Source organism: Sus scrofa, chromosome 2 (genome assembly GCF_054392235.1).
Source record: "Sus scrofa isolate SSC_HxYL_T2T_F1_AM1 chromosome 2, Sscrofa_HxYL_maternal_Yorkshire_Landrace_v2.0, whole genome shotgun sequence".
Classification (NCBI taxonomy): domain Eukaryota; kingdom Metazoa; phylum Chordata; class Mammalia; order Artiodactyla; family Suidae; genus Sus; species Sus scrofa.
Window position 1 is genome coordinate 146047438 of NC_139384.1, and position 14176 is coordinate 146061613.

The following is a 14176-nucleotide window of genomic DNA, read 5'->3' on the forward strand; positions in this document are numbered from 1 at the left end:
TGTGTTTCCAGCATGTAGTCTGTTGAGTGGCATGAAGAAGAACTCAGCAAATGTTTGCTGAATGAATGGTAATGGCTCTGAAGGATGAAGTGGTATTGGCAGCAAAGCAGGGTGGAGGGAGGCTGTGAGGTAGGAGGGAGGATTCTCAGCCAAGGGGACAATCAGTGCAGGGCAGGGGAGTAAAGAGGGCAGGGCACCCAGCAATCCCACTCCTGGGGATACATCCAGACAAAACTTTCATTGAAAAAGATACATGCACCCATATGTTCATTGTAGCACTATTTGCAATAGCCAAGACATGGAAACAATATAAATGTCCATCAACAGATGGATGGATGAAGATGTGGTACATATACACAATGTAATACTACTCAGCCATAAAAAGGACAAAATAATGCCATTTGTAGCCACATGGAAGGAAAGAGAGATTCTTATATTAACTGAAGTCAGAAAGACAAATATCATATGGTATCATTTATATCTGGAATCTAATATATGGCACAAATGAACCTATCTACAGAAAAGAAAGAAACTCATGGACTTGGAGAACAGACTTGTGGTTGCCGAGGGGGAGGGAGTGGGACTGGGAGTTTGGGGTTAGTAGATGCAAACTATTGCATTTGGAGTAGATAAACAATGAGATCCTGCTGTATAGCACAGGGAACTATCCCTAGCAACTTGTGATGGAATATGATGGAGGCTAATGTGAGAAAAAGAATGTGTATATGTGTGTGTGTGTGTGTGTGTGTGTGTATGGTTGGGTCACTTTGCTGTACAACAGAAAATGACAGACATTGTAAGTCAACTATAATAAATAAAATAAAAAAAAATACATAAAGGAGATTTCCAGATCTAAAAAAAAGAGTGTGGGGCAGGCATGGCAAGGAGAGAATTCACAGGGCTGGAGAACATGGGGAGGGAGTAGGGCAGAGCCCACATCACAGTGTGCATGCATGCATCTGCAAACACGTTCTCTGGACTCATGGAAATGGAAGCTGTTGGCATGCCTGTGAACCAGTGGCCTGGGCCTCCCCTCTCACTGTTCCTGAGACACTTGCATAGAGGAGACTGAAAGAGTATAGCCTGGCCACCAGCAATGGGAGAGGATCCAGCAGACAGTCCAATCCCCTGAGCTAGAGCAGGGCCAGAGGGCTCCTGGGTCTCCCCAGCTCCATGCCCTGCACAAGGGGGCCTGTGACATGAAAGGCAAGCCCCAGGGCATCAAGAAGCCCAACTGAGAAGCCCATCTTACCCTGACGTGACCACCTGCTAAGTGGAAAATTGGCTCAAGGATGTTAAAATGGAAAAATAAAATCAATCTGAGGTAGGGGGCAAGATGCTGGAGGAGTGGGATGTGGACCACACTTTCTCTGACGATTACATCGAAAACACAGCTACACATGGAATGAGTCTTACAGAACATCTACTGTCAGAAAATCTCAGAATGTCCAAAGGGCAAGAAAAATCTCCATTCAACTGGGCAGGACAAAAAAAAAAAAAAAAAAAAAAAAAAAAAGAATGGAATTGGGATGGGACCAGCGCCCCTAGGAGGGAGCTATGAAAGAGGAAAGGTTTCCACAAACTGCGAAGGCCCCTCCCTAGTGGGTAGACCAGCCAGGACTGGGCGGGGTGCTTCATGGCCTCAGAGAAGATTGTGGCAACAAGTTTGCAGAGGGCAAACCAGCGAAAGACCTGCACAGTCAGTTGGTGCTGCTGCCCAGTACACCCTAGTCTGAGGAGCTCATCTGCTGAGGTGGGTGGGGGCTGGGTGCTGAGGCTTGGGCTTCAGAGGTCGGACCCGGGGAGAGGACTGGGGGTGGCTGTGAGGAGACAACCTGAAGTGGCTCGGGTGTGGTGCACCTTAACTGATGGAGACTTGGAAGAAGGCTGGGGCCACCAGAGATGCAGGGTGCCATTGTTTTGTGGTCACAAGAAGGGAGAGGCAGTACCACCAGAGGTGCTTCTTTCTTCATGTGTGGGCTCTCAGGCCACAGGCTACCATGTGTATGAGCTCCAGGGGTGGGTACTAGCCACTGTGGTCATCTTGGGCTCCAGAGGCAGGAGGAGACCACTGCATCCACTGAGGGTCTCATGAGTGGGTGATGGTCACTGCCCCTTCCTTCCCGGGAATGTATGAGGCCCATTGCTGTCACTGTCCCTGAGGGTTTATAATCATGCAGGCACTCACCTCTCCCCTCTCCTTCCTGGGTGCGCACATGGCCAGACATTGCCTCTGCCAAGTGGCCTGAGATCAGGCACCGACCACTGCCCCGACTCCCTGGGAGCACACACGGCCCACCATCACCACAGCCAAGGGTGACCGATCATGAATTTACACCTTTGCTGCCAACCTTATAAATCCACCATTGGTGGAACATCTGAATGGACAATGTGTGTTCCTACACCTAAGATAGGTCTGGCATTATCAGCTCTGGGCTCTGTGGGCACGTATACTTGGGCTGGAGCAGGTCAGAGTCTGAGCTTCCTCCCTAGATCCCACAGTGGGTCCAGGAGCACAAATACTGAAGTCCTAAGTCCCAACCTTGGTGGATCTGCACTGGTAACAGTAAAAACAAAGCCTGAGAGATACCAGGGCCAATTACTGATATACCCACGGTTAAGGTGGGGCTGAAGGCATGTCAAAAAGTGTATTCAGTGGGCCCACACGATGAGGAAAGGGTGACACAACAGAGCTCACACATAGGTGAACAGCTCCAGTAGAGGAATACTCACCGGCTCCACTCCCAGTGGGAGTGCTGAAAACCCACCTAACCTCTCACTGCAGATCAGAACCACAGTTCAGAAACAGATTTGGGGACTCCTACTCCAATGACTAGGGAGCAGACCTTGCCCCTTACAGGACACTGACAACCACAGAGAAAACAGGAAGCCCCACTCAAAATCCAGCACAGGCTCAGGTTACTACAACAGCAATCATACCTCCTACCAAGTGGAAAAGACCATCATATGCTGAGGAAAGAGGTGACAGGCTGCCTACAGGTGGACTGAGCCAATAGTCACCTCTAAACACATCCTTTGACACGGCCCTGATTACCAGAGGGACAAGGACCTAGCTCTACCCACCAATGGGAAGGGCACCAGTCCCTCTAATCAGGAAGCCTGCACAAGCCCCTGGGCCAAACTTACCCACAAGAGGGCAGACACTAGAAGCAAGAAGAACTAAAACACTGCAGCATGCAGAAAGGAGACCACAAACACAGAAAGTTAGACAAAATGAGATGACAGAGAAGGATGTTTCAGACAAAGTGAGAAGATAAAAACCCACAGAAACAACTAAATGGAGAGAAGACAGCAATCTACCTGAACAATAACTGAAAGTAATGATAGTAATGATGCTCCAAGATCTCAGAAAAAGAATAGATGCAGGAAATGTTTAACAAAGAGCTGGAGGAAGATTTAAAGAGCAACCAAAGATGAATAATACTCTATCTGAAATGAACACTACACTGAAAGGAATCAACAGCAGAATAACTGAGGCAGAAGAACACATTACTAAAGTGGGAGACAGAGTAGTGGAAATCACTGCCGCAGAAAAGAATAAAGAAAAAAGAATGAAAAGAAAATACGACAGTCTAAGAGACCTCTGGGACAACGTTAAATGTACCAACATTTGCATCAGAGGGGTCCCAGAAGGACGAGAGAGAGAAAGGGCCTAAGGAAATATCTGAAGAGATTATAGCTGAAAACATCTCTAATGTGGGAAAGGAAACACTCAAATAGAGGAAGTGCAGAGAGTTCCATAAGGATAAACCCAAGGAGCACACCAAGACACATATAAATCATATTGATGAAAATTAAATACAAAGAAAGGATATTAAAGCAACAAGGGAAACACAACAAATTGAACACAAGGGAATCCCCATAAATTTATCAGCTAATTTTTCAGCAGAAACTCTACAGGGCAGAAAGGAGTGGCAAGCTGTATTTAAAGTGATAAAAGGGAAAGACCTTCAACCAAGAGTATTCTACCCAGCCAGGCTCTCATTCAGATTTGATGGAGAAATCAAAAGCTTAACAGACAAGCAAAAGCCAAAAGAATTGAGCACCATCAAACCAGCTTTACAGCAAATGCAAAAGGAATTCTCTAGGTTGAAAAAGAAAAGTAGGAAATCATCCACAGACAAATATGATATCAAAACCAACAACTGTGAGAGGAGGAGAGGATGAATGCAGAATATTGAAAATGCATCTGAAATTAAGAGGCCAGCAACTTAAAACATTTTAATATAGATAAAGAATACTATATCTACATCAAAACCTCATGGGAACAACAAATCAAAAAACTACAATAGATACATTCACAAAAAAGAAAAACTGACTCAAACGAAATACTTAAAGATAGCCATCAAACCAAAAGAAAACAAAAGAGGAAGGGAAGAAAAAAGTCCCGCAGTAACACATCCAAAACAATTAAGAAAATGTCACTAAGAACATACATGTCAATAATTATCTTGAATGTTAATGGATTAAATGCTCAAACCAAAAGACACAGACTGGCTGAATGGATAAAAAAAACCAAGACCCATATATATGCTGTCTATAAGAAGTCACTTCAGTTCTAGGGACACACACAAACTGAAAGTGAGGGAAAGAAAGAAGATATTCTATACAAATGGCAATTGAAAGAAAGCTAGAGTAACAATACTCATATCAGACAAAATAGACTTTAAAGTAAAGATTATTACAAGAGACAAAGAGGCACACTACCTAATGACTAAAGGGTCACTCCAAGAAGAAGATATAACAATTGTAAATAGATATGCATCCAACATAGGAGCATCTCAATAAATAAGGCAACTTCTAACAGCCATAAAAGGAGAAACTGACAGTAATACAATAATAGTAGGGGACTTCAACACCTCACTTTCAGCAATGGACAGATCATCCAAACAGAAAATCAATAAAGAAACACAGGTCTTAAATGACATGTTAGACCAGAGAGACTTAATTAATATTTATAGAACATTTCATCCAAAAAAAGCAGAATACTCTTTCTTTTCAAGCTCACAGGGAACATTCTCCAGGATAGATCACATCTTGGGCCACAAATCAAGCCTCAGTAAAGAAAACTGAAATCATACCAAGCATTTTTTCCCAACCACAACACTATGAGACTAGAAATCAACCACAAGAAAAAAACTGCCAAAAAAAAAAAAAAGAAAAAACCCACAGAAACACATGGAAGCTAAATGATATGGTATAAACAACCAATGGATCATTGAAGAAATCAAAGAGGAAAAAAAACACCTAGAGATAAATGACAATAAAGACACAACAACTCAAAACCTATGGGATGCAGCAAAAGCAGTTCTAAGAGGGAAGTTTATAGCAATACAATCTCACCTCAGGAAACAAGAAAAATCCCAAATAAACAACCTAACCTTGCACCTAAAGCAACTAGAGAAAGAACAACAAAGAAAACTCAAAGTTAGCAGAAGGAAAGAAATCATAAAGATCAGAGCAGAAATAAATGTCACAGAGACAAAGAAAACAACAGAGGGAGTTCCCGTCGTGGCACAGTGGTTAACGAATCTGACTAGGAACCATGAGGTTTCGGGTTCGGTCCCTGGCCTTGCTCAGTGGGTTAGTGATCCGGCGTTGCCGTGAGCTGTGGTGTAGGTTGCAGACGCGGCTCGGATCCTGCGTTGCTGTGGCTCTGGCGTAGGCCGGTGGCTACAGCTCCGATTCAACCCCTAGCCTGGGAACCTCCATATGCCGCGGGAGCGGCCCAAGAAATAGCAACAACAACAACAACAAAAAGACAACAACAACAACAACAAAAACAAAAAAAGAAAACAACAGAAAAGATCAATGAAACTAAAAGCTGGTTCTTTGAAAAGATCAACAAAATTGATAAACCTTTAGCCAGACTCATTGAGAAAAAAAGGAAGAGGATTCAAATCAATAAAAGCAGAATTGAGAAGGGAGAGGAAGGGACACTGCCAAGCCCATTCTTTGAGGCCACCATCGCCCTGATATCAAATCCAGGAAAAGACACCACAAAAAGAAAGTTAAAGACCAATATCATTGATGAATATAGACACAAACATTCTCAAGAAAATATTAGCAAACTAGATCCAACAATACATTAGAAAGATCATACACTGTGATCAAGTGGGATTTCCCTGAGGGATGCAAACATTCTTCAATAATCTGCAAATCAATTATTGTGATACGCCACATTAACAAACCAAAGAATAAAAACCATAAGATCATATCAACAGATGCAGAAAAGCTTCTGACAAAATACAATGCCCACCGTTTTTTTTTTTTTTTGTCTTTTTGCCTTTTCTAGGGCCTTTCCCGCGGTATATGGCAGTTCCCAGGCTAGGGTCTAATCGGAGCTGTAGCCACCGGCCTACGCCAGAGCCACAGCAATGTGGGATCGGAGCCGCGTCTGCAACCTACACCACAGCTCACGGCAACACCAGATCCTTAACCCACTGAGCAAGGCCAGGGATCGAACCTGCAACCTCATGGTTCCTAGTCATATTCGTTAACCACTGAGCCACGACAGGAACTCCATAATGCCCACTTTTGAAAAAACCCTCCAGAAAGTGGGCATAGAGGGAACCTACCTCAACAAATAAAGGGTATATATGACAAAGCCAGAGCTAACATCTTTCTCAATGGTGAAAACTGCTAAGATCAGGAACAAGTAAAGGATACTTACTCTCACTACTTTTATTCAACATAGTTTTGGAAGTCCTAGCCATATGCAATGAGAGAGGAAAAGGCATCCCAATTGGAAAAGAAGTAAAACTGTCATTGTTTGCAGACGACAGATACTATACATAGAAAATCATACATAGAAAATACTACACATACAAGATGCTACAAGAAAACTATTAGACCTCATCAATGAATTTGATGAAGTTGCAGAATACAAAATTAATACACAGAAGTCTCTTGCATTCCTATACCCTAAGAACAAAGGATCAGAAAGAGAATTAAGGAAACAACCTCATTTACCATCTCATCAAGAGAATAAAATACCTAGGAATAAAGCTACCACAGAGGTAAAAGACCTGTACTCTGAAAACTGTAAGACACTCATGAAGGAAATTGAAGATGACACAAACAGATGGAAAGATATACCATGCTCTTGGATTGGATGAACTGACATTGTCAAAATGAATATACTACCCAAGGCAATCTACAGATTCAAAGAAGCCCTATTAAACAACCAAAGGCATTTTTCCCCACAGAACTAGAACAAAAAATTTAAAAATTTGTGTGGAAACATAAAAGACTGCAAATAGCCAAAGCAATCTTGAGAAAGAAATACGGGGCTGCAGGAGTCAGGCTTACCGACTTCAGACTTTACTGTGAAGCTACAGTCATCAAAAGTGTATGATACGGCACAAAAACAGAAATATAGATCAGAAGAACAGGATAGAAAGCCCAGAAATAAACCCACACACCTATGTCAATTACTCTACAACAAAAGAAGCAAGAATATATATACAATGGAGAAAAGACAGCCTCTTCAGTAAGTGGTGTTGGGAAAACCGGACAGCTACACGTAAAAGAATGAAATTAGAACAGTCTCTAACACCACGTACAAAAATAAACTCAAAGTAGATTAAAGACCTAAGTGTAAGGCTGGATACTATAAAACTCAGAGGAAAATAATGGGCAGAACACCCTTTGACATAAATCACAGCAGTATCTTTTTGGATCTACCTCCCAGAGTAATGAAAATAAAAACAAAAATAAACAAATGGGACCTAATTAAACTTAAAAGCTTTTGCACAGCAAAGGAAACTGTTATAAAAAGGAAAAGACAACCTACAGAATGGGAGAAAACCTTTGTAAATGAAGTGACCAACAAGAGATTAATCTCAAAAATATACAAACAACTCATGCCCAAACAAAAAATGGTCAGAAGATCCAAATTCACATTTCTCCCAAGAAGACATATGGATGGCCAAAACACACATGAAAAGATGCTCAACATCACTAATTGAATCAGAGAAATGCAAATCAAAACTATAATGAGACATATCACCTCACAGCAGTCAGAATGGCCATCAACAAAAAGTCAATAAATGCTGGAGAGGGTGTGGAGAAAAGGGAACCCTCCTACCCTGTTGATGGGAATGTAGGTTGGTGCAACCACTGTGGAGTCCAGTGTGGAGGTTCCTTAAAAAACTAAATACAGAACTACCACATGATCCAGCAATCCCGCTCTTAAGACATATACCTGGAGAAAACCGTAATTGGAAAGGAGACATGCACCCCAATGTTCACTGCAGCGCTATTTACAATAGCCAAAACATGGAAGCAACCTAAATGTTCATCAACAGAGGACTGGATAAAAAGATCTGAGATATATACACATACATATGTATACACATACATATATACACACACACACACACCCACATATACATTTGATGTACACACAATCACATACACAAACACACACAATGGAGTATTACTCGGCCATTAAAAAGGAATGAAATAATGCCATTTATAGCAATATGGGATGGACCTAGAGATTGGCATACCAAGTGAAGTAAGACAGAGGAAGATAAATATCATATGAGATCACTAATATGTGGAGTCTAATAAAGAATGATACAGGGGAACTTGTTCACAAAACAGAACAGACTCAAAGATTTTTAAAACTAAAGTTATGGTTACCAAAGGGGAAACAGTGGGGGGAGGGATGAACTGGGAGGTTGTGACTAGTGTTTACACACTACTATATACAAAATTGATTGGGCCAGGCTTCCCTCTGCAACAGCTTTGGGTCACGCTCTTGCTCGCTCTTTCTGCCACCATCTTGGTTCTGCGTTCCCTGCACACAATGCCTGGTGAGGCCACAGAAACCACCCCTGCTATCGAGCAGGAGTTGCCACAGCCCCAGGCTGAGACAGGGTCTGGAACAGAATCTGACAGTGATGAATCAGTACCAGAGCTTGAGGAACAGGATTCTACACAGGTAACTACACAACAAGCCCAGCTGGCAGCAGCAGTCAGTAAAGCAAAACAGAGCCAGAGTGGAAAGAAGGTACGGAAGGCTATGTCCAAACTGGGTCTTCAGCAGGTTACAGGGGTTACTAGAGTTGCTATCCAGAAATCTAAGACCATCCTCTTTGTCATCACAAAACCAGATGTGAATAACTGCCCAGCTTCAGATACCTACATAGCTTTTGGGGAAGCCAAGATCGAGAACTTAGCAAGCACAGTCAGCAGCTGCTGAGAAATTCAAAGTTCAAGGTGACGCTGTCTCAAGCATTTAAGAAAACAGAGTCCAACTGTAAAGAGGAGAGTGACGAGGAAGAGGTTGATGCAACAGGTGTGGAAATTAAGGACAAAGAACTGGTCATGTCACAAGCGAATGTGTCTAGCGCAAAGGCAGTCGGAGCCTTGAAGAACAACAGTTATGATATTGTAAATGCTATCACAGAATTAACATTATAACCATCTGAAAAGAGGGCCCTTTTTAATTTTTTGGTGTTTCAAAAGAGTAACTCCAGTGTGCTTTGAAATTTGTACTCTTCCTATCATTAATAAAGTTATGGCTTCTTGTTGAAAAAAAATTGATTGGTAACAAGGATACAGTCCAGGGTAATCTATTTCATACTCTGTGATAGCCTATATGGGGAAAGAATCTGAAAAAGAATGGATATATATGTATAGGTTGGGCTGATTCCCTTTGCTGTATACCTGAAACTAACACAACACTGGTAAGTCAGGTATACTCCAATATAATTTATTACAAAAAAAAATCACGCCATCAGTTGGGTGGGAGCTTGGCCACTGCCTCCAGGACCAGCTGTCCGCACATGTGAGGAGGCATTGCTACGACTGCAGCTGGTGTGGGAAGGGCCTGGGGCTCTGAGTGAAAACTGCAGCCAGGATCCAGCCTTCTGCCCGGAGCTCCTGGAGATGCTGGGCAGGGAGGCGTCCAAGACCTTGGTACCCTTGGCCCCCAGCTTGGCTGGGGCCCTGTCAGAAGAAGTCCTAGATTTTCTTTGTGAGAGAATGAGAAACTGTGTATCCCCCTAGAGTGGGGATGGGGTGGGGATGCAGCTTCCGGTCAGCAAAGGGCAGAGACTCAACTGTTTTCCTTGGGCCTTGATCCCCTCTCTTCTTTTGTGTTAATTCATGCGCTACAAATCATTCGAAATGAATAGATCCTGGGTAAACACATTCATTTCCTTTTAAGTTTGCAAAAGCTTCCCGTGAAAACATTTGAATACAGAACACAAAGGCCTATTTTCTTTGGCAAACATCGATCATCTCCAAGGTGAAAGGCAGCATACATATGTCCTAAGTAAGAGGCAGGTACACAAAGGTACCAAGCTGGAGTAGTAAGGAGATCTGGAGATTATTATTGTGTTTTGGGAATGAAGCGTTGCTTGTCTGAAGTGTTGGGAGGTGGAGGGTGTTTTTTAATTGAATGGATTAATCATTTATGTCTGAACTTTGTGCTCCTTCCTGTGGAAGCAACGTGGGAGGTTTGCATGAAGCTATAAATCATGTCAGGGTTTGGGCCTCATCTCTGGGAGGCCTGGTCTATGGGGAAGTTATACTAATAATTTGAGAGAGGAAGTAGCTGCCTGGAGAGTCCCCCAGCAAACCACGCCAAGGTCGATGGAGAAGCCCCAGAAGATGGTGGCCCAGCCTACATATGGGGTCCCGCCTCTGCCACCAGGGAGTGGCGCAGCTCCAGGGAGAAGTCCGTACTTTATTCCTGGCTTGACAACTTCCTCTGGGTCTTGATTTTCCCATCTGAGTATTGGGTTGGAGGCTCTCTGAAGGGCCACCAGCTCAGGCCATCTGTGTCCACCAACAGCAGGTAAATACGGCTTGAAACACAACAAAATCTCCCCCATATCTGTCCCATCTTGGACTTTGGATTCTATCTGGTCAGGCATTTCCCCAGCATCAGACACATATCCTATCTCATCAGGCCTATAAAGCAAGAGGTACTATAGTTATTCCCATTTGACAGGTGAATTTACTCGCCTATGACTGTGTGTCCAGGAAGTACCAGCACTAGGACTTGAACTTAAGTTTCTGTGGCTCAGAGTTGCTGTCTTGACCCTATGACAGAGGTGCTGCCAGCTGGGGTCTGCCCTGGGCCTTGGGTGGAAGAGCCCCCACTCAGCTCCTGTTTGCCTGAGTACTCCTGTCTCTTGGGCCCACCGACCACACACTCCCTCCCTAGCACATCTGCCATTTACCGGGAGTCTTCTGAGCCCCTTCCTGTCCTCCTTCTGATCGAGGAGAAGCTGGTGGGAACGACCACCATGGAACATCGCTCCCTGTCTGTGTGTCCTGCGCACGGCCTCAGCTCAGTAAGCCACAGGCTGCCTCCCCGGCCAAGAGGGGACCAAAACCCCACAGCATAGTCGGGCAACCGCACCAGTGAAATCTACCCAAGCTCTGTCATAGGGTCAAGACAGGAACCCTGAGCCAGAGAGACGTAGGTTCAAGTCCTAGTGCTGGTACTTCCTTGACGCACACTCTTAGGCGAGTAAATTCACCTGTCAAATGGGAATAACAACAGTACCTCTTGCTTTATAGGCCTGATGAGATAGGATATGTGTCTGATGCTCAGGGACATTTTTCTCGCTTTTGACTCACACTTAGGATGAATGGCGGAATGGAACAAATCCCATAGATGCATTTGTTACTACCCTCTCCCTCCTTCCTCATCAGATGCTTTAGGAGGCATCGTTCCTTCTGTGTCAGCCCCGTCAACACCTTCTCAGCCTTCCCAGGTCCTCCTGCCCCAAAGCTCCTGACACCAAGCTGCTGCCTGTATGCTCCCCACGCCCACCGCCTCTGTGAGTTTTCCACAGCAGTGCAGACTCCTGGGCCTCCCCTGGGAATCAGCGTGGCATTGGAAATTGGCACAGCAATATGCAGGCAGGGGCTGCCCTTATGTCTATGCTGTGGGTCCTTCCTCATATACTCATTAGGCCAGTGTGTTCTGACCAGGCCTGAGCTCAGCACCAGGGGCCAAGGATCAACGAGGCAGGGTTCCTGTCCCTTGTCCCCCAGAGTGTGCCCCCTACAGCAGAGACACTGACCTGCCGATGGACCACACCTGCATCCCACATCTGGATTCTCCAACAGCACCCATGCGATGTCCTGGTTGGGGTGGGGTAGGGGATGGGGCACGAAGGGCATCAAGAGTCTGAGCTTTGGTGTCAAGATCCATTCTGCCATTACTAACGGTAGGGCTGCATGTTCTGGACAAATCATTTCATCTCTCTGAGCCCTAGTTTTCTCATCTGTGAAACAAGGACGATGTCTAGTAGGTATTCAGTCAATTTTCCTCTTCTAAGTGGGTCTTGCATACTTTTCTACCTTCAATGACACCTTCCCACAAAGATAGGCTGGTTTTCCCTTTCAGTCCACAAAGCAAGCTTCATGTCTGGAATTTTCTGAAAACCTCTTGTTCCCTGGACAGCAGGCAATGGACTCGTGTCCGTTGGCGGCAACACTGGGCCTACTTAGTGTGGTGCCCCCAGGAGGGAGCTGGTTAATGGAACCAGATGCCACCCTCGAAGGCCTGGGGATCAGCCCAGCCTAAGGACTTCATGAGCTCCTGGGGCCAGGCCCACCCAAATGGCCCAGCCATCATGGAGCAAAGCGCAGTGAGCCATATAATGAGGTAGAAAACTCACCACAAAATACAGAACTCCTAGAGTGCGCCTCTGACTCTAGTACTCTGGCTGGAAGCGAAGTCTTAAATCTTTCAACAGTTAGGAAATAGATCCCAAGGGGGCTCTCTCTGGATCTCAGTGGGGAGGTTTTGCTGTTAGACAATCCTGGGCCCGAAGCAGCCTCTTTGGCAAAGGCTGGGCTGGTGGGTATGTGGAGTGGGAGTGGGTGGGGAGGTGTGAACATAACTCTGCAGAGCTGGCTGCACAGGCTGCTTCCCACCTGGAGTAGCAACAGGAAGCAGCCTAGTTTCTGTTTGGAGCCCAGCAACATCGCCTGGTACCCGTGGGCCTGCGCTGTGCTCTGGGACTTGGGAACGGGAGGGAGGAACTGGCTTATCCACAGTGTGAGCTCTGTCTCAGAATTCTGGGGGGACATGAGGCAGACGGGCTCTGCTAGCACTGTGGACCTGCCATTAAGGTATTAAAGGTATTTAAGACAATCAGGTGTCTTCCAGAAGCCCCTTCTGAGTTACGCTGGTTTCTGGGCAGGTAGATCCCCTCCTGACCTCTCCACGTATTTGCTCAGAAGGAAGTGAAGGGCACCAGGATCAAGCCCTCTCCGTGTGCCCTCAGTTGTTATGAGGTGGGGGCAGGATGAGAAGGGATGGACTGAAGGTCTGGGAATGCTGGATGAGTTCCCTTTTTTGAGGCTGGTCTGAGGACCTGAGGGACCTGAGCCAAACCATGTGGAGGTGTTTTGCAACCACCTATTTGCCAACACTGTACGAGGCTTGGCGCCACTTGCCAGCTATAGATGGAAAGCCCTCTCCATGCTGCAGAGCAAACGCTTTGCCCCTGGGGCGGCCCTGCTCAGGGAGCAGCCTAGACACTGCCCTCCGGCTGTACATCACATTGGCCTCTGAATGTCAGCCTGGGATGGCTCACCCAGGGGGTGTTATAACTAGGAACCCCTGGGTCATTTCTGATGAAATCCAGAAACTTCATTGTAAATCTGGATTCAAGCCAAGAAGCACAGCCACAAACCCCAGAGGATTAAGTATGTGCCAGCTCAAGGGAAGTACTAATAAAATATGGCATAGGCACACATGAATATAAAAATTTCTAAAACATTCTATAGGACAAATGCAGAGGTAAGCTGAGCTCATTCCCTTTTCCTTAAATGGCTTGTCCCATGGGATCCCAGCAGTAAGTGACATGAATCTCATGATGTAATCATTCTCAACGCCATGGACACTTTATCTCAGAGCAGAAGCCCTGGATTGCAGCGGGCACAAAGGAGCTGGGGCTAACGTGGAGCTTTCACATTATTCCCTGAGGCACAGACACTTTGCTCAGGCTTGCTCAGTGACAGCAATGATGCCAGCTGTGGTTGGCTGGACACACCTCATTTCCCTGGGGTGCTGATCTGCCATGGCATTCTGATGGCTTGTTTTTTTGGTAATGACTGGAGTGGACAATAGAGTGATAGGCAGAGCACAAGCCCTGGGTCTAGAATGACACCT

At 45.2% G+C, this 14176-nt stretch overlaps 1 protein-coding gene and 1 pseudogene across 3 annotated transcripts in view; one reads left to right on the forward strand and one right to left on the reverse strand.

Moving 5' to 3' along the window:
• Nucleotides 1-14176, reverse strand: part of FSTL4 (follistatin like 4) — a 725863-nt gene that overhangs the window by 40142 nt on the left and 671545 nt on the right. The window lies entirely within an intron of this gene.
• LOC100525913 (nascent polypeptide-associated complex subunit alpha pseudogene) lies at nt 8837-9454 on the forward strand (annotated as a pseudogene).